Source organism: Gorilla gorilla, chromosome 11, assembly GCF_029281585.2.
Source record: "Gorilla gorilla gorilla isolate KB3781 chromosome 11, NHGRI_mGorGor1-v2.1_pri, whole genome shotgun sequence".
Classification (NCBI taxonomy): Eukaryota; Metazoa; Chordata; class Mammalia; order Primates; family Hominidae; genus Gorilla; species Gorilla gorilla.
In genome coordinates, this window is record NC_073235.2 from 75,105,088 (window position 1) to 75,132,015 (window position 26,928).

Genomic DNA, 26,928 nt, shown 5'->3' on the forward strand with positions numbered 1-26,928 from the left:
TAATAATATATGTTAGTAATTAGTATCACTGTCATAAACTAACAGTGTCAAGAGGTTTTTTACGTTGATTAGAAGGTTTTTTTTTTTTTTAAACATTTTCAAGCTAAGCATAAATTTCTCAAACCCATGGTCGAAGGTGATAGGAACACTGTGTTCTCTTAAGTCCAGTCACCACTCTATCCAAAATTCAATTTTAAAATGTACTAATAGTTTTTCTGTGTATTTAGCCAAATACATGCTGTACATGCATGTCAATGAAAGAAAATGCTACCAGTAGTGTTTTTTTTTGAGACGGAGTTTCACTGTTAATTGTCCAGGCTGGAGTGCAATGGCGTGATCTCAGCCCACTGCAACCTCTGCCTCCTGGGTTCAAGCATTTCTCCTTCCTCTAGTAGCTGGGATTACAGAGGCATGCCACCACACCTGGCTAATTTTTGTATTTTTAGTAGAGACAGGGTTTCACCATGTTGGCCAGGCTGGTCTTGAACTCATGACCTCAGGTGATCTGCCCACCTCGGCCTCCCAAAGTGCTGGGATTATGGGCATGAGCCACCTCACCCGGCCCAGCTAGTGTTTTAATTAAAGCCTTTGCTACAGAAAAGTTGTGTCATTTGGGTACTCTGGGAAGCAGATGCTGAGACAGGAATGTAAAAGGTTTATTGGGGGGTAATGAAACAATTTAGAAATGAATTGTGGAGGAAGCAGTACTGGGCATAGAGAACCTCAGACCATGATGCAGAACTGAGTCTTGACTAACAGGAGGAGCTCAGGAGCGAAGACTGCCCATGAGGACACCCACTCAGGGCAGAAATGGCTGGTACCCTGGCCCTGCTCAGTCATTGGCAGGGACTTCCCTAGGGGTGTGGCCTTGCATTGAAAGCTGAAGCACACAGCCTGAAGGAACTGACAGATGGAGCTTATCAGCTAATTTGCATTCTTTACAGCTAAACTATACATTCTTTCTTGAGGGGAAATTGAGCAGTACACCTCCATGACTTTAGAAGAAATGCTGGAGAAGACAAATAGTAAAATCCTTATCCTTATTTGACCTTTTTTGCTGCTAATTCCTTTTTTTTTTTAAGAGATGGAGTCTCACTGTCACCCAGGCTGGAGTGCAGTGGCACAATGATGGCTCACTGCAGCGTCAAACACCAGAGCTCAAATAATCCTCCCACCTCAGCCTCCTGAGTATCTGAGATTACAGGTGTACCACCATGCCCACCTTTGACTTTTTAACTTATTCCCTATCAGTCTCCTATCTGGACTATCTGAAGGGTGGTTTTAAAAACATATTTCTGTGGAATACCTACCCACTTAAAAATGTGTAATAATGATGCCAGCAGGGAAGTGTGGCTGGGGCTGCATATCCCATGGAGCCAGGGGGAGCCCTTCTCCTTCTGAGTTGGGACAGGAGCTCCCAGTGCTGCTGCAGCCACCCAAACTGCAGCTGTAGACCCAGGCCTCCTGCTCTACGGAGCAGGCAGGAGTCCCTCCCTCCTGGGCTCGTCAAACTGTAGCTGTGGATCCAAGCTTCCCTGTGTTTTTGGGGGAGCCAGGAACAGGCAGGATCTGCCCTCCTGGGTGCAGCTGCAGCTGCCGCACCCACAGCCGCAGATCTGGGTCTCCTGCTCCAGGAAGCAGGCAGGAGCTGTGGACAAGCAGGAGCCCTGCCCGTTCCAAGTTGATGGGGTGGGAGCTCGCGGGTGCAGCCGTGACCGCCCTCCCAGGTGTAGAACCCGGGAATCTCTGCAGCCTGTGCCCTCAGGGGTCCCAGGAAGGACCCCCCCCAACCCCCATCTCTGCAGGTTCAGGGGTACCTGTTCAGACAGTGTCCTGAATGGAAGGGGTGAGTCCCCAGTAAGTCCCCATCTTCCAGCCAGGGAGGGCCTGAAGACGGGGGACCAGGCTGCCAGTGGCTGCCAGTCCCTCCAACAGGAGTGGGGACTCATGCTCTTCCGTGCTGCTCATGGCTGCCTATGGACCAATCAGCATGTACTTCCTCCTCTCTGAGGTCCATAAAAGCCCTGGGCTCAGCCAGAGCGGGACAGAGGATGACGGGATGACCAGCTGCAGAGAGGAGTACTCTACTGATAACTGGAGATGATGGGCGACCACCTGCAGAGAGAAACTGTTAGCAGAGAGGAGCTGCCCTCTGCTGAGAGCTTCAGAGACCTGCAGACATCTGAATGACTTGCCTGCAGAGAGGAGCCACTCTTTCCAGTGTCTTCTCTCAGCTGAGAGCTGAACACCCAATGGGATAATCGCCTACAGAGAGGAGCCACCCACTCCTCTGAGCTGTTCTAACACAATAAAACTCTTCTTCACCCTTCACTTGTCTGCATACCTCATTCTTCCCTGGATGGAGGACAAGAATTCAGGCACCATGGCCATAGAGGTTTCTGGCCAGAAAAATTGACACCCCAGAGATCCTGTAACAATAATCTATTTCTAATTCAGAAACACAAAAAGATTTCATAAAAATTAAGTTAACAGATAACATTTTTCTGAATTTTAAGTTGTATTAATTTTTCATAAATTTGATGCCTCATGACATATCTGTTAAGTATTAGTACACAACAGTGATGAGCAGTCAGGAATAGCTGTTTACACTTTTTTTTGGACATAACTTTGCCTGGTCTGGCTGCAGACCCTGCACGGAGTTTGCTCCTGTGTCGGTGGAGTGGCTGCCTGGATCCCACACTTGTTTACTGACATGCTCCCTGCCGCAAGGGGTTGAGCACAGCAGGCCAAGTAGACAGGGTGCCCCTGCTGGGAGTCTGGCAAAGGGGCTGAGAGAAATCTTGCATCACTGCCAGCGTTGGATTCAATATTTCATGTTTTTCTGAAAAAAATGCTCAGTACTCTGAAAACAGCAGCACTGTTTGAGTTGTTCAGTCACTAGAACAAAATTTAGAACTTCTCTACTGCCATTAAAATTAAATAATAGAGGCCAGGCATGGTGGTTTATGCCTGTAATCCCAGCACTTTGGGAGGCTGAGGCGGACGGATCACCTGAGGTCAGGAGTTCAAGACCAGCCTGACCAACATGGAGAAACCCCGTCTCTACTAAAAATACAAAATTAGCCAGGTGTGGTGGTGCGTGCCTGTAATTCCAGCCACTCGGGAGGCTGAGGCAGGAGAATCGCTTGAACCTGGGAGGCAGAGGTTGCAGTGAGCCGAGATTGCACCATTGCACTCCAGCCTGGGCAATAAGAGTGAAACTCTGTCTCAAAAAAAAAAAAAAATTAATTAATAGAAGCAAAATACCGCTTCACCAAGGGTAAGTAATATTTTATGCAAAATCATCTTTACAATAATTCCGTGAACACTTTTTGAAACAAATCAATTATGCAAAAGAATCAGTTATTGGTTAGTTAACTAAATTGGCTATATAATGAGACTTATTAAATTACAAGGTTAGGGAAATAGAGCTTGTGGTGCCCGGTAAAAAAGAACATCTTTCTTAAATTAGCAAGTCCATATCCTAAGTCTTACTTTGCTACATGCTACATTTATTCAACAAACATTTAGGGAGTGCCTACAACGGAAGAGGCACTATGGGGACACAGCTACGAACAGGCACTTTATAGAAGAAAGCCAGCCAGCCAAATCTCATGTAAGTAGGTGCTGAACCTGCTTAGTAATCAAGGAAGTACAAATTAAGACCACATTGAGGTACTATTTTATATCCCTTAGACTAAAGGTCTAACAAAGCCAAATGTGAGAATATGAATCATTGTGAACTCTCATACATTATAATGCATGTGTAAATTTATAAAATCACTTTCAAAACCAATTTAGCAGTTTTTTTGTAAAGTTACACATTGAAATAACTTGTGACCTAAAACTCTACCGCTAGACGTACATTCTAGGAAAATTTGCACATATTTGGAATGCTAAAAACAACTGGAAATACTCTCAAAACCCAATGATGTGAAATAAGTAAGTTTTGATATATTTATCCAGCGAAATAATATACAGCAGTTAATGAACTATAGCTACACACATGGATGAATCTTAGGAACATAATTTTGAGTGGAAAAGAACTCCCAAGAGACTGATACTGTATGATATCTCCGTAAACTAAAAAAAACAACACGAACAAAACAATGCTCAAGCATATGAAAACCTACATTTTTTGAAAGGTGAGGGGATGATAAATGCAAAATTCAGGCTAATGGTTGCATGGATGGAATAGGGAAAAGCACATAGGTGAATGAATGGTATTCATTCAAATTGAAGGTTTTGTGAGAAATAGGTTCATAGAGGTTCATATTATGCTATGTAATTTACTTATATGTGATGGGTTATTTTTTAATTTAGAAATATTTTTAAATTATTAGGTTAATTTTAAAAGCAATAAAATAATGCTCCCTCTTGAATAGTATACTTCTGCATCTAAATTGGCTAGTAGTAGGACTGACAGTAGAATGCATATTTTCTTTCAGGGTAGTGTCTTGGAAGGTCAACTTCAAAACAGAAAAGCAGAACATGGTATACAGTGTACTTTCCCAGTAAGAAGTTCTTTTTCTGTCTTTGTAATTTATAAAAATAATGAGTGGTTATTTTATTTTATTTATTTTTGGACAGAATCTCACTGTGTCGCCCAGGCTGGAGTGCAGTGGCATGATCTCGGCTCACTGCAACCTCCACCTCCTGGGTTCAAGCGATTCTCCTGCTTCAGCGTCCTGAGTGGCTAGGATTACAGGCATCTGCCACCACACATGGCTAATTTTTTTTGTATTTTTAGTAGGAATGGATTTTCACCATGTTGGCCAGGCTGGTTTCAAACTCCTGACCTCAAGTCATCTGCCCACCTTGGCCTCCCAAAGTGCTAAGATTACAGGCATGAGCCACCACACCTGGCCAGTTATTTTAAAATTCAAATAATACTTAAGAAAATTAAATCGATAAAATTATTAAATAATGTTTTATTAAAGATAATTCTTATTAAATGAAATAATTTATATTAAATAAAAAATATTATTCCCCTCTAGTCCATTTTGCACTGCTATAACAGAAGATTTCAGACTGAGTAATCTATAAAGAATGAAAATTTATTCTCTCTCAGTTCTGGAGGATGAAAGTCCAAGAGCAAGCCACTGGCAGGTTAGGGCCTGGTCTCTCTGCTTCCAAGATGGCACCTAGAACACTGTGTCATCTGAGGGGAGGACCATCATATCCTCATATGGCAGAAGACCGAGACAGCAAACCAACTCCTGCAGGCCATTTTTCTAATGGCATTAACCTATTCATGAGGGCGATCCCTCATGACCTAAACACCTCCCATTAAGCCCCATCTCCCAGTGCTGTTGCATTGGGGATTAAGCTTCCAACACATGAGTTAAGAGGGGAACAAACATTCAAACCATAGCATCCTCTGAACCTCTGAACTTCTATAATTCCATGCCCCAGATATAATGACTGTGAATATTTTTATGCATTATTCCTAACATTTTCTATGTATATGCAAACATACATATATTTATACACATTAAACACATAACTTTATTTTAAAAAAAACCTGTTTGCTGAAAACTATTCGGCAATAACCTATTCCTTTACTTACAAAACATATTTCATGTTAGAACCCATAAATCACCCTCAACACTTGTAGGGGTTATATAGTTTTCCATTGTAATAGATATGATTTAAACACTCATTTGATTACAGTTATTTAGGTTATTGCAATGTAACAGGACAGTAAATGAGACTCTGTCAGTTTTAGTGGAGGCTTCCAAGTCTGCAAATAAAATAAAAGGATCCAACTACCCCTACATTCTATAGTGAGATGGTAGACTGTGTAGGTAGGACTTATTATACAAAGGAGGCTTTTGTAAACTGGCTTAGGACCCTGAAGTCATCATTCATCTTAAGATATGAAACTATTCAAGTGTATAAGATTGAAAAAGAAAAGTTAAAATTTTAGAATGAGATATTTTGAAAAATGCTAAAGACGAAAACAAGGGGTCTTTTTTAGTTTACCCAAAAGTAGATGGCAAGGATACATTGGTCCAATGTTTGGACAATGATGGCAACAAGCAATAAAGATTAAAACATTCCATTCCTACTTTGCTTCACTTTAATAATCATCATCTGGTAGGAAAGAGTAGAAGTAAAATTGCTGTGTGAGAATTGAAGCCAAAGATGAATAAAGAAGAAAAGAATAATAGTGCAAACCATGATTCTCTAAAATAATTTATCTCTGCACCTGGAAAAGTTATGTTTGGAGCAGAACTATGAAATCTTCAAGCTATTGTCTCAGGTGAGCAGATATCTTAGATGAATTCCCTGGCAACAAAATTAAGGAGAGCTGAGAAAATTTGTTTGGGAGAGTTCTTAGAAAATACAGCTGGAAGGAGTTGGGGCAGGTAGGACTGACCAAAGTAAGAAGCTTTCCTACAGTGTGGCTGCAGCTGAGGTCCCAGCTGATCCTTCTGGGAATTCCAGAGTTGGGGATGGCTCTTCAGAGTTGTCCCACATTGAGGCTAGAGAAGTGGGCCATTTTATTCCTGCATCAGTGAGTACTGGGAAGGGTGTGACTTTGGGTAAAGAAATTGTGGTCTGCAGCTAATATCCCCAGCAGCTTGGAGTTAGATGCATCGACCCTATAGAGCAACTCTGGATGAGGTGCTGCAGTATCCGCTGTAAGAAGTAATGCAGGTTTTTCTTCCTAGTACTCATACATTTCTGTTTTAAGTCCTCATCTTTGCATGACTTTCACCACTTGTATGCTACCCTCAGGCTTACAGGAAATCATTCTGCCACCCCCTGCCCCCCACTGCACTGGGGAGAGCAGGGCCTTGTGAGGTTGTCTTGGGCTGCTGGGATACATCATGTGGACATTTGCACTCATTCTGCTCCTGGGCAGGAGAAAACCCTCAAGCCTTGCCTTATCCACCAGGGATGCCCACATTCTCTCCTGTTCTTGGATTTCCAACTGTCTTGAGGATTTCTCCTCTGTCTTCCCATAGTCTGAACAAATTTCCATAGCTCAGTGGACCAGGGGTGGAGCTGAAGGGAAGCAGAGGACCAGGAAAAGCAGACACTGCCCGTAACTCATTTTCCCCCATTAAATTTTTGTGCTTAAATTATCTCTAGGCCTAGCTTTTTTTTTTTTTTTTTAATCTAAAAGCATAAGCTTCAGAAATTTTAGAAGCTCTTTCTTTGGTTTTCTGCTGTAACAGTCTTTCCTTGAGGCAATGAATGCATTGACTAAATGAATAAAAGGCAAAGAGTAAAAAATTCAGAGAAAGATTTCTCAGGTAATATCTCAAAATATTATCCCGCCACAATTACACCCAAGGATATTGACAGGATCTGTGATGAGATCCATGAAAGCTTATAATAGCCTTTGATGGCTCATGAAAAAGGGAAAAGGATCAGATGATCAAAGTCAGGGAAGAGTCTCAATTTCATTTAAAGAAGGAAGAAAGAGGATGCTGCAAATTATAGATTGGCAACCTTAATGTTTTACATGAAGAACATTCCAGACAAAACTGATCTCAGGCTTGGCAGGTGGCTCACACCTGTAATCCCAGCACTTTGGGAGGCCCAGGTGGGTGGATCATTTGAGGTCAGGAGTTCGAGACCAGCGTGGCCAACATGGCAAAACCCCGTCTCTACTAAAAATACAAAAATTAGCCAGGCGGTAGTGGCGTGCACCTGTAATCCTAGCTACTCAGGAGGCTGAGGCAGGAGAATTGCTTCAGCCTGGTAGGCGGAGGTTGTGGTGAGCCAAGATCACATCACTGTACTCCAGTCTGGGTGACAGAGTGAGGCCCTGTCTCAAACAAGCAAAGCAAAACTCATTTTTTTTTTGATAGTTTGTCTTGGTCAGACAAAGGCTGTTGAAATAGGTATCTGGACTTCAGCAAATAACTGGACAGTCTCCTAAAATATCATGAATAAGATTTAAGAATGGGAACCAGAAGACAGAAGTGCAGGTAGATTTATAATACAGTGAACAACCTTGCCCAAAGAGGACTGAAACATGGCCACAGTAAAGTGATCAAGTTAGAGGGGACGGTGGAAATGATGGCATGTGAGGGAAGTTGGACAGAACTGAGGATATGAAGCCTGGAGAAGAAAAGCCTCAGGGAACCTAGGGTAATCTGAAAATGAGACCCGTCATCCTATGCAGGCTCATTCTGTGGGGCTCTGATACGGTTTAGCTCTGTCTCCCCAACTCAAATCTCATGTTGAATTATAATCCCCAGTATTGGAAGTGGGACTTAGTGGGAGGTGACTGGATCATGGGCTGGATTTCTTATGAATAGTGTAACACCATCCCCTTGGTGCTGTCTTCATGATAGTGAGTTCTCGCAAGATCTCGTCATTTAAAAGTGTGTGGCACTCCCCACCTCACACTCTTGTTCTTGCTTTCACCATGTGAAGTGCCTGCTCTCCCTTTGCCTTCCACCATAAGTAAAAGTTTTCTGAGGCCTCCCCAGAAGCAGATGCCACAGTGCTTCCTGTACAGCCTGCAGAACCGTGAGCCAATTACATCTCTTTTATTTAGAAACTACAGAGTCTAGGTACTTCTTTATGGTAATGCAAGAATGGCCTAATACAGGCTCAAAGGAAAAAAAAAGAACAAATTTCTGATGATTAGAACATGTCGGCTGGGCACGGTGGCTCACTCCTGTTATCCCAGCACTTTGGGAAGCCAAGGCAGACGGATCACTTGAAGCCAGGGGTTCAAGACCAGCCTGGCCAACATGGCAAAACCCCATCTCTACTACAAATACAGAAATTCACTGGGCATGCATGGTGGTTAATACTGACTGTCAACTTGATTGGATTGAAGGATGCAAGTATTGATCCTGGGTGTGTCTGTGAGAGGGTGTTGCCAAAGGAGATTAACATTTGAGTCAGTGGGCTGGGAAAGGCAGACCCACACTTAATCTGGGTGGGCACCATCTAATCAGCTGTCAGTGTGGATAGAATATAAAGCAGGCAGAAAAACGTGAAAAGACTAGATGGCTTAGCCTCTCAGCCTACATCTTTCTCCCGTGCTGGATGCTTCCTGCCCTTGAACATCGGACACCAGAGTCTTCAGTTTTGGGACTCGGACTGGCTTTCCTTGCCCCTCAGCTTGCAGATGGCCTGTTGTGGGACCTTGTGATCATGTGAGTTAATACTTAATAAACTCTTCTTTTTTATACATATATTATATAGATATGTTTATATATTTATATTATATATATGTTTATATATCATATATGTTTATATATCATATATGTTTATATATCATGTATGTTTATATATCATATATATGATATATGTTTATGTTTGTATATAATATATATGTTTATATATCAAACATGTTATGTTTATATCTCATATGTCATATGTTTATATCTCATATATGATATATGTTTATCTCATATATATGATATATGTTTATATCTCATACATATGATATATGTTTATATCTCATATATATGACATGTTTATATCTCATATATGTGATATATGTTTGTATCTCCTATATGATATGTTTATATCTCATATATGTGGTATATGTTTATATCTCATATGATGTATGTTTATATCTCATATGATGTATGTTTATAGCTCATGATGATGTTCATATCTCATATATACATTTATATCTCATATGTGAGATATCTTTATATCTCATATATTATGTGAGATATGTTTATATCATATTATGTGAGATATGTTTATATCTCACGTGAGATATGTTTATATCTCACGTGAGATATGTTTATATCTCATATATTATGTGAGATATGTTTATGTATTATGTATGATATATGTTTATATATTATATGTAATATGATATATGTTTATATATTATATGTAATATAATATAATATATGTTTATATATAGTAGGATATATATATATTATAAATATTTAGATAGATAGATAGATAGATCTCCTATTAGTTCTGTCCCTCTAGAGAACCCTGGCTAGTACAGCGTGATGGTGCATGCCTGTAATCCCAGCTACTTGGGAGGCTGAGGCAGGAGAATTGCTTGAACCCAGGAGGTGGAGGTTGCAGTGAGCAGAGATCATGCCACTGCACTCCAGCCTGGGTGACAGAGTGAGACTCTGTTTAAAAAAAAAAAAGAATTTGTCTCAAAAACAAAATAAAACAATCACATGAAAACCTGGGCTGTTGTGAGGTAATAAGCTTAATAGCAGTGTGATGCCATAGTGGAGATTCATTCATTCCACTAAGTGTACAGAGTGCCTACCCTCCACTCACAGAGAAATAGAGAATGAGGTCAGATGACTTCTGAGAGCTCCCACAGTTCTGAGCAGCTATGATTCCACTCCTAGAAAATGCGAGTGCTAAGCCAAAACCAAGTGAATTGCCACTTTTTGTTTTTTACCAAAATGTTTTATGTTTTACAGAAAAACCAGTGATTCAGAAAGAGGTTTATAAAAGCCTGTGGATGCACTCAGAGTCAATTTTATCGCTCATGACTGGCAATATTAATAGAAGCACTAATAAAAGTTATGATATGTAGTAATAAAACACCTAAGCACGCACTCATAAATCATATTCCCACAGGGTTTGCTAGGGCAGATTGTTTTTCCCTTGTGATTGAAGACAGAACAAATTTTACACTAAATTTAGCTTTTCTCCAGGAGACCCATAAACCTCAGTACAGGCTAAAGACTGGAGTAAAACCATGTTGTTTCAAAGATAAAACACCAACGAACATACATATACGAAAAAAAAATGTGACATTCTAGACTTACACAATGGAAATGTTTAGTCATCATACTTCATAGCATAAGAGCAGAGCAGGTTGCTCGCTGGGCACTCCTAACTTAAAATTCCATAGGTTGGTTTTCTACCCTTCAGTTCTGCTAAGATCCTAAACCAAAATTTGATGGGAAATTAAAACTTATATAGCTTTGGTGATGGCTGTTGTTTTTGCAGCTACTTACCCTGCCTTCTGGTATTAGAGCCTTTCTTTCTCTGTTCCTCTCAGGAACTCCTCCTCCCACATCTGATGGAGCTACCAATCATCAGATCTCCTCTGCCTCTGGGGTGCGACTCAGGCTGGCCAATCACGTTCTTCATCCACCTGGACTATGACTGGCCCTAGGTGGTTATCTGACCCAAGGAAGTCCAGAATCCTTTTGCAGGGATTATTAGAGATGCTAAGAGAATGGTTGGGGAAAGCTTATCTCCAGAGATGATACACTAGAGCAGGAGTTCTCCAGCCCCTGGGGCCCCATACGGGTACCAGTCTGTGGCCTGTAAGGAACCCGGCTGCACAGCAGGAGGTGAGCAGCAGGTAAGTGAGTGTTACTGCCTAAGCTCTGCCTCCTATCAGTTCAGTGGTGACATTAACTTCTCATAGAAGGGTGAACCCCATTGAGAACTGCGCATATGAGGGATCTAGGTTGCATGTTCCTTAGGAAAATCTAATGCCTGATGATCTGAGGTGGAACAGTTTCATCCCCAAACCATCCCCCAAACACCATCCATGGAAAAATTGTCTTCCATGAAACCAGTCCCTGGTGCCAAAAAGGTTGGGAACTGCTGCACTAGAGATCATTTGAGTGGAGATGCTGAGGTCCCATCCTTGCTACCATAAGGAGAGAGCTTCCCTGGGGGTAAACCAATGGAGAGGAAGGCAGAGCTGAGAATAAGAAGGAAGGGGCAGGACCAGACGCGGTGGCTCATGCCCCTAATCCCAGGACTTTGGAGGCCGAGGTGGGCGGATCACCTGAGGTCAGGAGTTCAAGACCAGCCTGACCAACAGAAACCTTGTCTCTGTTTCAAAATTAGCTGGGCGTGGTGTTGTGCACCTGTAATCCCAGCTACTCGGGAGGGTGAGGCAGGAGAATCACTTGAACCCAGGAGGCAGAGGTTGCAGTGAGCCGAGATCACACCATTGCACTCCAGTCTGGGCAACAAGAGTGAAACTCCATCTCAAAAAGAAAAAAAAAAAAAAAAAAGCCAGGGAGCGGGGGGGCACAAAAGCCTGATAATGTCTTTTGAATGCTTGAATCCGGGGAGAAAACATGGAGATATGAATGACTGTGTGGAGCAGAACCCACCTTCTCCCAGCTCAGCTTTGGACTGTGAGGTGACAGAAATAAACATTTGTTGTGCTAAGCCACTGAGATTTTGAGTCATAACAGCTGTTAGCATCAATGATTCTGACTAATACAGTAGCCCACCATATGATTGTTCACTAGTATGTCTAAAATTCAAGGGCTGTGATCAACCACTCTCCCCATCCCCACTCTGACAGTTAATTGACCTGTGAATTTGCCTTTTATGTAAATTCTCTTTCTATCCTTACTGCATTATTGTATTTCAGCCTTTGTTTGGTTTCCTGACAGATGTAATTGTCCTGTGTGTCCTTTCTCCAGGCAGAGTGATGTTCCTGGAATGTTCATCTAATCATATCATGCATCTGTTCGTAACTTTCTTTCTTCAGCCTTATCTCCTGCTAGTCCCTGTTATACCTCTCTATGCTTGGAACGTATTTTTCTTTAGCCCTTGTTTTCCAAGGACTGAATCTGTCTCATCTTTTGGGGCTCTGTGTAAATATCCCTTTATCCAGTAAGCCTGCCTTGAACATTTAGTCTGGTCTAATCCTAATCTGGTGCCTCTGCTATGAGCTCCCATAGTACTTTCTATTTGTCTTAATGGAGCACTTATGACACCTTATTTACATTGCTTGTCTGTTTCCCCTCTCTGGATTTGAGGTATAAAGACTCTTGGGCATTGCATTCCCAGGGCCTCGAACAATGCCTGGCACATAGCAAAAAATATATAGGTATATTTTATGTATACGTATCTATGTCATATATATCATATGTACATATATGTGCTTAATGACATGAATGAATCAGTGACAAAGAGAAAATAAGCATAAACATCACAAAGATCCTCCTCCCATGCAAGTGTAGTAACTGATGTCTAAAGGTAGTTAGTCTGCAGCAGATAAAAACATTTCCTAGAAATCTTTCAAAATCTTTCAAAATGCAGTCATGTATTTGATTCTTTCTAACATTTTTTTCTTTCCTTGGCTTGGGAGATTATAATATCTCTGGAAGATAAAAATATCTTTGGCTTGGGGCAAAATAATTTATAGTTAAGAAACTAAGTTTATTTATTTTTTGGATCCTGAGTGTGATTAGTTGCTGAGGCTCATTTATTATCTGAAATGTAAGTAGTTAAAAGTTTTCAATAGCCTAAGTCAGATATGTGCTACTTTTCAATTTGATTTTGCTTTTGAAGGTAGAGTGACATTAGTAATAATGGGGGTGATAAATAAAAAGGAATTTATATACCTAAAATTTCTGTTGACATACTGGTATTGCCAGCATAGTTATTTCAGAGAAGAGGGAAGCTTTATAAGGAATGAAATGAAATAACTGTTCTTGTCTCTGTAGTTTGGCAATCCATATAGACACAATATGCATTATTTTAAAGATACAGTTTTGAAATTAATGTGTTGCAGGGCGCAGTGGCTCACACCTGTAATCCCAACACTTTGGGAGTCCAAGGCAGGAGGATCACTTGAGCCCAGGGGTTTCAGACCAGCCTGGACAACATGGTGAGACCCTGTCTCTACTAAAAATAAAAAAATTAGCCCAGTGTGGTAGTGCATTCCTGTAGTCCCAGCTTCTCAGTAGGCTGAGGTGGGAGGATTGCTTGAACCTGGTGGTTGAGGCTGCAGTGAGCTATGATCATGCCACTGCACTTAAAAAAAGAAAAGAAAAGAAATTAATGTCACACCTTCTTTTGGGATAGATCATTAATTTATTTAAGAAATCAATAAAAAACAAGATAAACTAATTTACAGAGATTGTTGAAATGTCTTATAGAAGGCACAGTAAAATACAACAGTATCCAATCCCTTTCTTTCTCAGCTCTGAATACTTATGAAAGACATACAACATCAATTTCTACAGAAAAGAAAACCCCACACAAATCCATTCTTGCAGAATTCTAAAAGATAGAGAACAAAAGAGGGGAGAGAATGAGAATCTGAAAAAGCTTCAACACTGCCATAGGAATTTTGTCCCAGGCCGGGCAACATGGTTATGCAAATCATTTCAGATGTAGAGGATTGAATGATGCACACGGCTGAGAACATTGTCTGAAAGAACAGTATCTAAACCTGCATCCAGGGCCACCTGTGGATTGTCACAAGCTCTGATCTTGGCCCATTCACTCTTCAGTTCTCATGGTTTCAATTCAACATTCAGACATTTTCTGCAATACAGGTTTCATAAAGCATTATGTTCGTCAGGGAAATACTTCAGTGGAACATAAAATACTCTGTTGTGCCAAAGCAACAGCAGCTGGTAGAGTTTATAGAAATGAGCAGAGCCCAATATGATGAATTATAAACTTGCTTATGTTTAAAGCAAGCACTGACATAGAAGAGGCAGCAGAACACAGAACATGCTTCTATTTAGCTCAAAAAATATGCACAGTATCAAGAAAGCCATACATAGTCCTTAAAAGATCTAGGAAATTCACATACTAGACCATATTTTGTTCTCTCTTCCCTTGGACATCAGATGTGAGATGGAGTAAGGACCTCCTTAGAGGCCTGTGGGCTCCCCCGAAGCATGGAAATTAAGGAAAATCTTGAGTTCCTTCAAGTTCCATGCACCTAGTTAGCCCTGAGAAGTAAATAAGCAACTTGATACGCAAGAAGGTAGCCTAAAGCAAGAGCCAAGGAAGCTAGAATCAAGGGATATTTGGTTCCCCTATACAAACCAAAGATAACATTGTAACATATGTCTCCGAATTGTTTTTCAGAAACTGAACCCTCACCAAACAGATCTGCTTGCACATCCACTTGCACGTAGACCTCAGATAAGTGAGATCTGGGACCTGAACTCTGACCACCATCTTTTGTTCTAAATTTCTTCCCGTGGGGCGTGGAGAAAGTCACACCCATGAGCTGGACCTAACATTCTTTTCTGCTGACCCCAAATTATTAAACCTTCTCAAACCAATTGCAAATCAGAAAGTCTTTGAATCTGTGTATGACCTATAAGCACCTGCTTCAAGATATCCTGCAGTTTAAGGCCAAAACCAATGTGTAACCTTGATTTATGGTTTTGGCCATAAATCATTGATTTATTATTTTGCCTATAGCTTCTGCTTTCCTGAAATTTACCCCTGCTTTACAAACCCTTACCTGCTAGTCATAGGGAAGGTCAAGGTTTAAGCGTTAGCTTAGCTACCTGAGCCTCCTTGCTTGGCGCCCTGCCAATAAAACACTTTCTTGTGCTGCAAACCACCATGTGGATATCTGGTCTCACGGTGCCGGGCTAGTAGAACCCATTTCAGTTCTATAACAGGTTTGAGGGTTAAGATAATTCTTTCTTTTCCTTTATGGTATATAATCATCACTCCTGTTTGCAGTAGCCTTTTCTCTTTTTCCCCCTGATCCCTGCCCCCCACTTCCCTTTCACCCTCTACTTCACGGTGCAAAATTGTCAGTAGGTACCAAGCAAGAGTAATGTGTTTGATATATGGCCTTTGTTATATAAACATCTTTGAATAATATATAACTATTTCTGGGTGAGTTGATTTTGGAAACCCGTGTTCATAGGATCATACTATCACATCTCACTCTATTTCTTACCCTTCTCACCTAATACTAGATTTCCCAGCCCTCTTCATGTTGTTGTATGTAACTCTGGTTCATTATTTCTGAATGTAACAGAGTATTCCATAGTATACCTCCATCAGATTTAACGTCTCCATTCCCACCCACGAAAAACTTACATTGCCTCTAAATCTCTACTGTCTTTATGTTGTGGGCCATGGTGGCTCATGCCTGTAATCCCAGCACTTTGGGAGACTGAGTTGGGAGGACTTCTTGAGCCCAGGAGTTTAAGACCATCCTGGGCAACATAGGGAGACCCAATCCCTACCAAACATAAAAATAAAAAATAAATTAGCCAAGTGTGTTAGTGCATGCCTGTGGTCCCAGCTACTCAGGAGTCTAAGGTGGAAATATTGCTGGAGCCTTGAGGAGGTTGAGGCTGCAGTGAGCCTTCATCATACCACTGTACCTATAGCCTGGGCAACAGAGCAAGACCCCGGCTCAAAAAAAAAATGTGATGGGCGCCTTTCATCTTTGTACATGTGATATGGACAGGAGGCAGGGAAATACTGGGTAGAAGAGGGTGGTCCCCGGCGAGGGCCACACCCTCAAGCCTAGACCCATGGCCCAAAGTGAGAACATGCATTCCTGTTTTCCTGCCCGAATGTTGCCTTTTCCAAAACCATCCTGGCCCTTCCCACCCCCGCATCCTGTACCCATAAAAACCCCACAGGCCCCACTGGTGGAGTGGCAGAGCAGCAGAAAAAGGAAGAAGAGAAGAAGTAGCCGGATGTCAGAGAGAAGCAGCTTGACTTCAGAGGGATGGTTTGACAGTGAGATCTCAGAGAAGAGTTCAGCCGGGGAAGACCGAACTCCAGGGGAAGACCATCTTCCCAATCCATCCCCTTTCCAGCCGCCTGTCCTGCTGAGAGCCACTGCCACCACTCAGTAAAATCCTCCACACTCACCAACCACCCTTCAATTTGTTCGTGTGACCTGATTCTTCCTGGACGCCAAACAAGAGCTTGGGATACAGAGGACAGTCACACTGAGCTATGAAACATTTAGCCGTCTGCAGACAGCAAAGCTAAGAGAACACACTGTAACACTCCCTCTGGGGCATCAGGAGTCACAGGCAACTCCTAGGTGCTGCTGCAGGCCTGCATGGAGTTCTGCTCCTGCCGATTGGCCAGAAGTGCTCATCCTGGCCTCTGTACCCTGTCACCTGCATGCTCCCCGTCCCGTGAAGGTTTGAAAGCTGTGGGCTGAGTAAACGAGCCAACCCTTTGGCTAGTCCTGTGAGGAGGTCAAGGGAAGTATTCGGTTTCACGTTCACCTCCTCAACAATCTGTGTGTGAGTTGTTCTAAGGAAGGTGAGAAGGATTGATTGATTATTTGATATATAAATACTTCATTCCAAAATGGCTGCACAAGCCTACTACTCCCCAACCTTCAGCAGTAAATGAGGGTTGCTCTTCCCCACATCCTTACTAACACTTGGGATCATATGACTTTCCAATTTTAGCAATACTATCTTATGGTTTTAATTTGTATTTTGCTTATTTACTTGTGATTTTGGATCTTTTCCTAAAAACTGTGTACTTGGGCTTCCCCTCTGTAAACCTATTTATATTCTTGACCTATTTTTATATTGGACAATCTTGTATTTTTTTCTTATTGATATGCTAGAGTACTTCAAATTACCCTAGTTCTGCACTGCTCCATATGGTAACCACTAGCCACAGATGGCTATTTAAATTTAAATGAATTAAAACTAAAAATTCAGTTGTTCAGTTGCACTATCCCCATTTCAAGTGCTTGGTAACCCAGTGTGGATAGTGACTACCATATTGGAGAGTACAGACAGAAAACATTTCATCATCACAGAAAGCTCTATCTTCTCCCAAGTGATCATCCAATTGTGAGTCTTATCTACCACGTCCTTCATTGAATAATGATCCTTAATATTCATATGGTCATATCCACCTATTTTTTACCCTCTCATGGAATTTTTTTTTTTTTTTTTTTTGAGACAGGGCCTCATTCTGTCTTTCAGGCTGGAGTACAGTGGCGTGATCTCGGTTCACTGCAACCTCCACCTCCCAGGTTCAAGCAATTCTCGTGCCTCAGCCTCATGAGTAGCTGGGACTACAGGTGCATACCACCATATCTGGCTAATATTTTATTTTTTGGTAGAGATGGGGTTTTGCCATGTTGGCCAGGCTGATTTTGAACTCCTGACCTCAAGCAATCCTCCCACCTTGGCTTCCCAAAGTGCTGGGATTATAGGCAATGAACCACTGCGCTCAGCCACCCTCTCATGGAACCTTAAGAAGTCCTTCTCCATCCCCAGGTACTCAAAAAATATTCTTCTACATATTCTATGTTCACTTCATAGCTTTACCTTTCACATTTAGGTCTTTGATCCATTTGGAAGTCATCTTTATATATAGGGTGACAAAGTTTCAGCTTTATTTTTCTATATACAATGAGCCAATTTTCCAAATGCCATCTGTTAAACGATGTACCCCTTTCTTGCTGTTTTGTGGGGCCACGTCTATCAAATAACAAATTACCATATAAACGTGTCTATTTTGTGTTTTCTATTCTTTTCTATTTCATTCCATCCCATCCCATCCTATGTCATTCTATTCCACAATTAGTTTGTTTGGCTTGTGCCAGATGTGTACTGATTGTTGTGTTGTTTACTAGAAGACACAGTGCTCTCTTAAAGCACATTCTCCTAATTATGATTCAGTATTCATTCTCTTTCATTTTCACTAACAGAACCAACCTTCTCTGCTTGTGCATGTGCACTTAACATCCACCATTGTGGACTGGCCTCCCAGTTTTGTTTGGGACAGCAATATATATACTCAGCCAAAATACTCATTTTCTCAGACCCTTGCAGCAGAGGTTAGCCATGTGGTAAGGTTATAAATAATGAGATGGAGACAAAATTCCCTAGGGTGATTTTTGTTTCCTGAGTAAAAAGATCTCACAGAAAGTCATTCTTCTGTTCTCCCTTTTCTTCTTTTCTTGCCTAGAATGTAGACAATATTCTGAGGTAACATACATGGGGACAAAGGTATATATCCTAAGGATATAAGGACAGGAAAACTCAAAGAACCTCTATGACTGGTAGCATTGTTTAGCTGTCAATATCAACCCAACTGTCTCTTGGCCTGTAGCATGAGTTAAATCATCCCTTGTCTATGCAACTCTTACGTTACGGTTTCCTGATATTTGTATACGAATACACTTCTGACACAGCCTACCTTTCCCCTTGTTTTCTGAAATTGCTTTACTTAGACTTTAATTTTTCTATATAAACTTTAGAATAAAGTATTCAGGTCTCTTAAAAACCTTCCCTTGAGGCCGGACGTGGTGGCTCACACCTGTAATCCCAGCACTTTGGGAGGCTGAGGCAGGTGGATCGTCTGGGGTAAGGAGTTCAAGACCAGCCTGGCCAACATGGTGAAACCCCGTCTACTAAAAATACAAAAATTAGCTGGGCATGGCAGCCTGTAATCCCAGCTATAGGGAGACTGAGGCAGGAAAATCACTTGAACCCAGGAGGCGGAGGTTGCAGTGAGCTGAGATTGCATCATTGCATTCCACTCCAGCCTGGGTGATAGAGTGAGACTCTGTCTAAAAAAAAAAAAAACAACAACAAAAAAAACAAAAACCTTCCCTTGGAATTTTGACTGGAATTGCATTAAACTTATAGATTAATATAGGAAAAAGGGAACTCTTTACAATAATAAGTCATCCCAACTGCAAATACAGTGTATTACTCCATTTATTTAGATCTTCCTTCATGAAAGAATTTTAGTGAGTTTTTTTGGTAAAGATCCAGTGCATGCTTTGTTGGGCTAATATGTGATGGAAGATCCAGTACAAAATGCTTATTGCATTTTGCCAGTTCTAATATGTACTTTGTTTTGTTTTGCTTTACATTTGAACATGTCTGCAATGTGGATTCATCTTTAGATTAATTACATCTAATAGTCATTGTTGGCAGTTGGCAGTGTTCCCTCCACCTGTCTCCTTTGTGGTACACAAAATAATGATGCATTAGAACATAGATGGTTTTGGCCGGGCACGGTGGCTCACGCCTGTAATCCCAGTACTTTGGGAGGCTGAGGTGGGCAGATCACGAGGTTAGGAGATCAAGACCATCCTGGCCAACATGGTGAAAACCCATGTCTTCTAAAAATAGAAAAATTAGCCAGGTGTGGTGGCGCGCACCTGTAGTCCCAGCTGCTCGGGAGGCTGAGGCAGGAGAATTGCTTGAGCCCAGGAGGCCGGAGGTTGCAGTGAGCTGAGATTGCACCACTGCACTCCAGCCTGGGCGACAGAATGAGATTCCGTCTCAAAAAAAAAAAAAAAAAAAAAAAAAAAGGAACATAGATGGTTTTGATTCAAAGAAATATACATTTTTATTTAATATTTTTTCCTTTTTAGAGACAAAGTCTCACCCTGTTGCCCAGGCTGGAATGCAGTGGAGCAATCATAACTCACTCCAGCCTCACACTCCTGGGCTCAAGCGATCCTCCTGTCTCAGCCTCCCAAGTAGCTGGGACTACAGGCATACACCACCATGCTTGGCTAATTAAAAAAATTTTTTTTTTACAGATAGGGTCTCACTATGTTGTCCAGGCTGGTCTTAAATTCCTGGTCTCAAGTGATCCTCCTGCCGTGACCTTCCAAAGCACTGGGATTACAAGTGTGAACCAATGAGCCTGGCCCTATTTGATAATTTTTATTTGTTGATTTTCTTTCTTTTTTTTTTTTTTTTTTTGGTCCATTTTCTTGACACTTCCAATTGATCAAAATCAAAACTGATCATTTTCTAGAAATGCTTATTAACTTTCCGAATTACTTTATGCACTGCTGATTCTGATAATTTATAATGCTAAGAGCATTCCTACATTTTTTGTAGATAAAGCCGATCTATTTTTTGTTTTGCTTGTAGTTTTTTTAATTAAAGTTTTTTGAAAAGTACAATATGTAACAAACTCCCATAAGCCAGCCTTGCAGATGAACAAATATTGACATTTTATATTTGCTTCAATTCAATTTTCTTCTTTTTAATAAAAATATAATAAAGTTTTTATTTTATGTATTAGCTTAATTTATTTTATTTAATAATAAAATTATTATGACCAATGAAAATTTCCTACTTCTCTTTTTCCTTTCTGATATCTCACCCTCCCAGTATTGTTTTATGGATTTTAAAATTTTGGCTGTATGACATCTTTAGTCTATGATTTTTTTTTTTTTTTTGAGACAGAGCCTTGCTCTCTTGTCCAGACTAGAGTGCAGTGGCACAATCTCGGCTCACTGCAAACTCCACCTCCTGGGTTCAAGCAATTCTCCTGCTTCAGTCTCCCAAGTAGCTGGGATTACAGGCACACTCCACCAGGCCTGGCTAATTTTTGTATATTTAGTAGAGATGGGGTTTCACCATGTTGGCCAGGCTGGTCTCGAACTCCTGAGAGCTCAGGTCATCTGCCCGCCTCAGCCTCCCAAAGTGCTGGGATTACAGGCGTGAGCCGACGCGCCTGGTCAAGTCTATATTTCTGCAATTTTCATTCAACATTATGTTTTTTAGTTCTTGCTGTGTTAGAAGATATAGATGTAATCTATTTATTTTATTATTATTGTTATTATTATTATTATTATTATTATTTTGGAGACTGAGTCTCGCTCTGTCGCCCAGGCTGGAGTGCAATGGCGCAATCTCAGCTCACTGGAAACTCTGCCTCTCGGGTTCAAGCGATTCCCCTGCCTCAGCCTCCTGAGCAGCTGGGATTACAGGTGCGCACCATCATGCCTAGCTAATTTTTGTATTTTTAGTAGAGACAGGGTTTCACCATGTTGACTAAGCTGGTCTCAAACTCCTGACCTCAAGTGATCTGCCTGCCTTGGCCTTCCAAAGTGCTGGGATGACAGGCGTGAGCCACCATTTCCAGCCGTAATCTACTTATTTTAACGTCTGGATAGTACTTTATAAATTCCTTTACTGAGAGACTTTTGGATTATTTCCACTCATTTGTTATTACAATCATTGCTGCAGTGAACTTTGAACATGTTTCCTTTTTCATGTTCAGGTACAAAGAATTCCTCAATCCTACCTTCTAATCTCTTGATTAAGGCAATCTATTCTTAAAATGCAAAAAAAAAAAGATAAGGTTTTTTATTTTCAAAAAGAAAATACATAATTTATAAAAACTCTAAGGAAACTTTACCCTCTTTATATGAAGTAACTGCAGTGTATTAGTGCATTATAATGAACAGTCATTGTAATTGCATTTCATGAAGGAACTCTTATCAGAATGTCAACATTCTTTATTCCATTGAAAACTAATTGTTTAAAATACTCCCTGCTTTTCCCCCTCAAATCAAGCACAACCTAAAATGTAGACTTGCATAACTGTTTAATCAGAAATAGTGAAATCTCACTATATGTGTTTAAGTCTACAATATCACTGCATTGTATAAATCTAGTATTTATCTGAACACTTATACCCTATATATGTTTCTATATACTATAGAAACAGTAGGATTTATGTGACTGCATATTTATTTCACAGTAAAATTTATATAAAAATGTATTTCATTCCTATAATCTTATTCTTACCATGCTTTCTTAGATTCTGTATTTGTCTGTTTGGCATCTATTTATCACACGGCCAATTGTATTAACTTTTTTGGGGGGCTGGGGGATGAGACAGAGTCTTGCTCTGTTGCCCAGGCTGGAGCACAATGGTGCGATCTTGGCTCAGTGTAACCTCCCCCTCCCGGGTTCAAGTGATTCTCCTGCCTCCACCTCCCGAGTAGCTGGCATTACAGGCGCCTGCCACCACACCTGGCTAATTTTTGTATTTCTAGTAGAGATGAGTTTTTGCCATGTTAGCCAGACTAGTCTCAAACTGCTGGCCTCAAGTGATTTACCTTCCTTGGCCTCCCAAAGTGCCGGGATTACAGGTGTGAGCCACCGCACCCTGTATTAACTGTTTTTCTGTTTTTTGTATTCTTGATGCTCTGGCATTTGGGGGCCTTACAGACCCCGGGAGAGACTGCTGCCCCCCCACCAGGGCTAATTCCTAAACATAGTGAACAAATGACTTGGGAGTATGCCTTTCATATGCAAGCCAACTGCTCTCTTTAACCTCACACACCAACCCAGTATTTCCTCTTCCCCACATCATTCCAGGGGCTGTCACTGGTCAACCAGGCACCACCCCAATAGCTCAAAGCCCACCAGAATTATTCACACTAGCCAATCTTAAACTGCTTCCCGTACCTTGCCTTGGCTTTCCTGTGGAAACCCAGTAAAAGCTGTGACCTAGGCTCTCCTCTGGCTCCTTTCTGCCTCCTAACCAAAACTGATGTTTCCCTTGTGGCCCCACATGGCGTGGTTTCGCCTCTTCTCTTGGGAAATATAAGAAATTCTTCTTCCAGTGGCCTTGGCCTCTCCATGTCAGCACACAGTCACCTCCACAAATTAGAATCCTGTGAACACAAATGAGACATATGTACAGAAGGTCTATGTCTTCATCTGTTTTGCTTTGCTATAAAGGAATGCCAGAGGCTGGGCAATTTATAAAGAGAGGGGGTTTATTTGGCTCATGGTTCTTCAGGCTGTACAGGAAGTATGGCACTAGCATCTGCTTCTAGTGAGGGCCTCAGCCTGCTTTCACTCCCGGAGGAAGACGAAGGGAGCCCACATTACATGGCGAGAGAGGGCGGGAGAGAGAGGGGGAGGAAGGTGCCAGGCCCTTTTAAACAATCATATTCTCGAGATGACTTAAAGAGCAAGAACTCAGCCGGGCGCGGTGGCTCATGCCTGTAATTCCAGCACTTTGGGAGGCTGAGGTGGGTGGATCACCTGAGGTCAGGAGTTTGAGACCAGCCTGGTCAACATGGTGAAACCCCCATCTCTACTAAGAATACAAAAATTAGCTGGGCATGGTGGTGGGCACCTGCAATCCCAGCTACTCAGGAGGTTGAGACAGGAGAATCGCTTGAACCTGGGAGGCGGAGGTTGCAGTGAGCTGAGATCACGCCACTGCCCTCCAGCCTGGGCGACAGAGCAAGACTCCGTCTCAAAAAAAAAAAAAAAGCAAGAACTCATTCATTACCATAAGGATGGCACCAAGACATTCATGAGGGATCTACCCGATGGTCCATACATCTCCCACCAGGCCCCACCTCCATCACTGGGGATCACATTTTAACATGAGGCTTGGAAGGGACAAACATCCAGACGATGTCAGTCTACTACCCTCCTCCCTCCAATGCAAACAAAATGAAAAAGCACATAGAAAAAAACTCAAACCGTACCAAAGGGTAAACAGTAAGTCTCCTACTCCAGAACTTAAGTTCCCCAGAATCCCTGGCTCAGTTTATAATACATAAGCTGTTTATATAACTGTTTATGTTATTGCAGGATTTCAATAACACTTATGAGAAAGAAGAGTCTGGAACGGGTTAATGAATCTGCATTAGAACTGACTCAAGTGATTTCTGTATAAGGCAGCTTTGTAGATAACTTTTAAAAAATGGTTAATGTTTCCAAGTATTCCTTAGTTCCCACTTTGACCTGTTCTGGAGCAGCTCCCTGACGCTGGCAGTTTGGTGCTCTGTTCTGGAACACATTATCTGATGAAGGACCCTTCACTGCTCAGTTAGAACATTTCACATGCTCCCCGCTAAACATCCACAGAGGTCACTTATTCTGCCTATTTCTCTTCACTGGATATTCCTTTAATGCCTACCAAACAGCCTCAGTTGGCCCCGTACCTGATACACCTTAACCCATTTAAAATTATTCTTTTATCAAGAATAAATAAATGTTGGGACTCTTTGGTCTACAGAATTCTTTATCATCCTTAGGATATTTAGAAATAGTATAATCAATAATTTTTGTTTTTCTCCCATTTTAATCCACTTTTCTGTAGATTTACATTTAAGTCACCATAATTTAGTTGATTTGATTAAGTAAATACATAACTTAGTACTTTCATTCTGATCTGCTCTCTTTTCTACTTCTACATCAATAGGCTGCATTTATCTTTTTATTTTTTTATTTTATTGAGATGGAGTCTCGCTCTGTCGTCCAGGCTAGAGTGTAGTGGCGCAATCTTGGCTCACTGCAACCTCCACCGCCCAGGTTCAAGCAATTCTTGTGCCTCAGCCTCCCGAGCAGCTGGGACTACAGGTGCACACCACCACGCCCAGCTAATTTTCTTGTATTTTTAGTAGAGATGGCGTTTCGCCATGTTGGCCAAGCTGGTCTCAAACTCCTGACCTCAGGTGATCCACCCTCAGCCTCCCAAAGTTCTGGGATTACAGGTGTGAGCCACTGCGCCCAGCCTGCATTTATTTTTTTTAAATGGAGTAGGGAGAAAGCTGATAAAAATCAATATTAAGTTAAATAAATAAATTCCTTTATGTTTGGTTGATTTTCATAATTGCTACTTGGATAGAAACAGTCATGCAAGCAACTGGTGATCAACCAACCTGCCCAAGTATGGGCTCAAGAAAGAAACACCATGGACTGCTGCCATGGTCAGAGATGGCACTTTTATTTAAAAAAGTAACTCATGAAGAAAATGGCATTTTATTATCATGAATGAATTGTCTTAGGTGATGCCACTCGTTACTACAAAGCCAAAAATAAACAAGTGAAGAAAACTAATTAAAATGAACCTTTAACTGCCATTTTATCTTCTTGCTGACATACATTTCCAAAGACATAAAATCCTCCTTCCTATGAAGTCAGTGGGAGGAAGAAACTGTTTTTGAAAATTATTAACTGAATTTCCACTGAAATATTAACATGTAGAAAATATTATTTCTTTGGTGGAATCATATAGGTAAAATCTATATAATGGTCTTTATCCGTAAAAGAGCTCATATTCAGTATAATATGTAGCATAAAACTAGGAAATATCTATACTTAAATCTTACTGAGAGGTGAAGCTGGCTGGGCTTCTGGGTCAGGTGGGGACTTGGAGAACTTTTCTGTCTAGCTAAAGGATTGTAAATGCACCAATCAGTGCTCTGTATCTAGCTAAAGGTTTGTAAACGCACCAATCAATGCTCTGTGTCTAGCTAATTGGGTAGGAGACTTGGAGAACTTTTGTGTCTAGCTAAAGGATTGTAAACGCACCAATCAGCACTCTGTGTCTAGCTAAAGGTTTGGAATTTTAATGATTCCACATATAAATTAAACGTTCTTATAGTTGCATTTAAAAATGGCATCACACCATTATCAAGATGAAGGTAAAAATGCTGATAATCTATAATTATAACTTGGAATGGCATCAAATAGCATGTAAAAACGTCACGACAAGGTGAGAGAGAAACTGCAGAAGAAAAGAAAAAACATTTTAGTACCTTTTTAAAAAAATTTTATTTTTTAAAGTAGAGACAAGGTCTCACTATGCCGTGCAGACTGGTCTCAAACTCCTGAGTTCAAGTGATCCTTTCACTTCAGCCTCCCAAAATGTGAGGCCTTTTGCTCCAAAAGCCGGATTACAGGCATGAGCCACCATGCCTAGCCAAGTATCTTTAATGGCAAATTTTTCCTGCTTTTGGAGCAAAAGGGTTCACATTTTCATTTTGCAGTGGCCTTAAACACTATGTAGCCAGCCGTGGAGGGAGCTACACAGTTACAAGAATTCAGGAGCCACCTATATCCTGAATGACCTGTGTGCTCACTCTCCAAAGGGTCTGGCTAATGGAGTCCCTGTTCTTCCTGTGAAGTTTGGGCACTTGATTTTTCTAGGTTCCCATGTGTCTTAGCCATGTGTCTGAGGTCCCCGTTTCCTTATTACTACAAGATGATTTATAATAGACTTCCCTAATTGGAGACAACCAGAGTTCTCTATTCTTTGCGATTAAAAGCACCTAACATAAAACCACAAAATATGCTATGATTTTTGTTCAGTAAATTATGTAGAATTATTTTCATTCCCAAAATAAGCGATACTAACTTAAATATGCTATATGCTATGGTTTGAATATGGTTGCCCCCACCAAAACTCATTTTGAGGCTTGGTCTGCAGTGTAACAGTGTTGAGAAATGGTGGTATTTTTAAGGGACGTTGGGTCATGAGGGATCCACCTTCATGAAGGGATTAGTGCCATCTTTTGGGCATGGGTTCTCGCTCTCCAAAAACAAACAAACAAAAAAAATCAGCAAAATGGGTGAGGGAATCTAATGCTGTCATCACAATTTTGCCCTAAGGGACTCCAACCTTTATGTGGGCTTTAGGGGAGACATGTAGAGAATGAGCACAATCATTGTGGTTTTAGTCTGCGTAGACAGGGCA

General features: G+C 41.2%; 1 protein-coding gene across 8 annotated transcripts in view; it reads left to right on the top strand.

The window, feature by feature from the left end:
* PDK1 (pyruvate dehydrogenase kinase 1) overlaps positions 1 to 26,928 on the top strand; it is a 117,533-nt gene that overhangs the window by 57,387 nt on the left and 33,218 nt on the right. For 2 of the 8 annotated variants that reach the window (XR_008677355.2, XR_010129617.1), the window contains 3 exons: positions 10,976 to 11,284; positions 13,469 to 13,564; positions 14,782 to 15,538. The exons of 1 other annotated variant lie outside the window; for it this stretch is intronic. The gene's annotated coding sequence lies outside the window, so the exon portion shown is untranslated. Of the gene's footprint in view, positions 1 to 10,975; positions 12,748 to 13,468; positions 13,565 to 14,781; positions 15,905 to 26,928 lie in introns of those variants that run through there. 5 more of the 8 variants (XR_008677361.2, XR_008677357.2, XR_010129616.1 and 2 more) reach the window with 5 other exon arrangements.